This window comes from Rousettus aegyptiacus, unplaced genomic scaffold (genome assembly GCF_014176215.1).
Source record: "Rousettus aegyptiacus isolate mRouAeg1 unplaced genomic scaffold, mRouAeg1.p scaffold_m13_p_11, whole genome shotgun sequence".
NCBI classification, from domain to species: Eukaryota; Metazoa; Chordata; class Mammalia; order Chiroptera; family Pteropodidae; genus Rousettus; species Rousettus aegyptiacus.
Window position 1 is genome coordinate 83,271,210 of NW_023416286.1, and position 3,421 is coordinate 83,274,630.

The following is a 3,421-nucleotide window of genomic DNA, read 5'->3' on the forward strand; positions in this document are numbered from 1 at the left end:
TGACACTTTTCTCATTACTATGACAGAGGGCTTAGTAACTATATAAATATTTCAGAAAATGAAAAAAAGGAATAGGGTATGGGGACAAAAACATCAAAGAATTATATCTTTCAGTGGAAAATACAGATGTGAATACATGTTTGTAACAATGAAAAAAATGAAGGCAATGATAAAGATAGGTTCTGTGTGGTAAAGCAGTGGAAGAAAGGTATACTTAATTAAGCCCCTAAAAATAGTTAGGATGGGAATCCATGATATCTTGACAGGTGAAATAAACCTCTTACTGTTACCAAAGTACTGAATCAAGTTTTTATAGCAGTTTTCATTGTTATAACACACACACACACGAGCATAGTATATAATGCAAACAATCAGCACGTTGCGTGAAAAACCAAATACAGCTTAATGCTGGGAGATTTTAAAGAATGATGTTCTTTGGCACTTAGAAAACAAAAGCTATTGGCAGAGCTCTGTTCTAGTAATCTATTGTTAAATAAAGTACTGAAAACATTCGTGATTTAACACAGCAAGCATTAGATTATAATTCGGAATTGTGTGGATTAGGAGTTCTGACAGAGATTATTTAAACAATTATTTTTCATGTGACACGAGTAAATGTCACTGTTGTTATTCTCCTGGCAGATGGCATGGCTTTTAAGATTCACGACCCCTTCTCTCAGCTCTGTGGAGCCTTAGTGAGGCTGGCTAGAAGGCTTAGCTCTACCATGACTGTCAGAGAGGCTGCCTACCCTGTTCCTTCGGTGTGGCAGTCTCAGGGCAGTCATGCTGCCTCGTGGCTCCCAGAAGTAATGAGCCATTACAACCTAGCATTGGAAGTGCCAGAGCATCTTACCCACCATATTCTATTGACCAAAAAGGTCAGCAAGTCTAGTCAACTTTCAAAGGAAGGGAATTACACTGTATTTCTCAATGGCTAAGGAGCAAATAATTTACTATTTTCTCTAATCTGTCCATAGGGGTAATGGGGGAGGGGAGAGATTAGATTATTTCCATTCCTCACACTTGAAAAACATTATCATCCTTTCCTAAGGGCCTCAAAAGTTTCATTATGGAATCAGATGTGAGTCCAGCATTTCACACCTTTTAAACAGATTCAGGTTTCCCCACTGTTCTTACTCTGAAGATCTGCGGAACAGAAACCAGTTACCTTCCCCCCATACACTCAACAGTGAGACAGAGAGAGGGTAAACACAATAAATACTCCTGTTTAAAATGTGGAAACAAACAGCAGCAAATGATTCATCAAGAAATTGAAATCTTGAATGAAACACGTCTCCACTTCTTCATTAGAGCCCAGAGATGCCTTCTGGGAATGATCTTTTTTATCTATTACCTCTGCCTTCTGAGATATCAGTTCTTCCCTTTGAGTTTACCGTTTCCATAATAAATGGGCTACATTTACAGCTTTACAAAGATGCTCTTCTTGACCTAAACTGAGTCAGGCTCCTCTAAACACTCTAGACTTTAAATTGGCTTCAGTCTTTGATGGGCATGTATCACCCAGTTGTAGTAAAAATTTTGCTAAGTGAGTTTAAAAGACCCCGATCTCCCTTCATTATCTGATTACCCTAGACATCTGATCAAATTCCTCAACCCTTACCCTTGGTTAACTTTATTTAAAATTCAAAATAAATATTTCACTAACAATAGAATGCATATATTGGTCAGGTGCTGTTCTAAGGGTTTTACAATATTAACTCATGTAGTTCTTACTTATGATTTGGTATAATTAGTATAATCATTGCTCAGTACAGAAAATGAGGCACAAAAAAATGCATGATAAATATTTCATAAGTGTGCAAAGATCTACAAATTGTAATGACATTTTTATAGAAAAAAATTGAAAAAACAAAATGGTAATGTAATTTACATTCTGCTCATTAATGAATATTTAATGGATATTAAAGTTTGATGTAACTTTTACTCAAAAATGAAATCCCTATATAGACATATTAAATAAGAAAAAAAAATAGAAGCATAATCCCTCCTTTTTTCCAGATCTAATACAGTTCTAATAAAACTTTTATTTAGTTATGTAGCAAGGTGGGATTTTCTAGGGTTTATTTAAATTTAGAAGAGCTTATAAGGAATTTTAAAATATACTCGATACTTTTAGTCATGGTAAAATATATAATGCTTTTAATAACTAATAGCATTCTTGCAGAAATCAGGTGTGCCATGGTCATGAGTAGCTTCAGGTTGCTGAGTAAGGCAATTTAATCTAAAACACATATAATCTCAACACAGTTCACATTCTAACTTGTTTCATGCATGCATGCTTAAGACCTAAGGCACCCTAATTAATATCCATTGTATTCTGATAATGAGCTCAAACTAGATAAAAATGAAAATTAGTAGTCTTTCTCATTATCTAATGGTATTTTTTCTCCTTAAATAATTTGCAAAGGTTGAAGTTTGGCAAAAAACGGTATATCTTTCTCATGGAGGTATGTTTTATTTGTTTGTTTGTTTGTTTGTTTGTTTTTTCAGATCTAATCTGGTGACAAAAATCTGGTAGAGTTATATACACATTTTAGAATGAATAAGGAGTCAAATTAATTTATTTCATTCCATGCTTTTACTTACATAATATTTTTCTAACTTCAAATGTTTGATGGCTTTGAGAATAAAAGTAGACTTTCACATGGACAAGGAGACAAAAGCATCATATGAAATGTGATACACAACTATTTTTTAAGCAACCCAGAATTATATACACATTCTATTTCATGATCGCACCAAATACTGACACAAAGTCTTGGGAGCAGGTAGTTTATTTGGGACATGTCCTCAGAAAATACAACTGAGGAAGTGACACGTGGGAAGCTGAAAAGTCAATAAAAATTTCATTAATGGGCATATTAGTGCTGGGGCTATTAGGACTTAATCTTTCTTGGGACATTCAGTAAAATTATATGAAACATTCTTCAGACTGGTCTTGAAAGAGAACACGGAGCCTGGGGCATTTTTTACAAATTAAATGGTATATTCCCTGGTGGAGGGTTACCTCAGGGCATATTAGCTTCTACACCAAATGTGGCTGAGCAAGTTCCTAGGAAGGGCAGGTGGAGAACTGACATTTTGTTGAAAAATATTTTCACGAGCAGGTGGACTAAAGGGATATGAGGCCATGCATCAGGGGAGATGGGCTACGACCTGAAACCCATATTTGCTCAGACTCTGCACTGAATCTGCTCTCTTAGTGATGCTGTTGACAGAGGCTGACTGGAATCTTCCAAAAAAAAAAAAAAAAAAGTCCTCAAAATGGAACAGTAAGGGAAACAAGCTATGAATCCTCCTTATTCATCCTCCTTATTCATCATTTAGATTCCCTTCACCTTCACCCAGAACTTCCATTTGTCTGTGTTGCCTGCCCAGTGTAGTGACACAAATCATCATT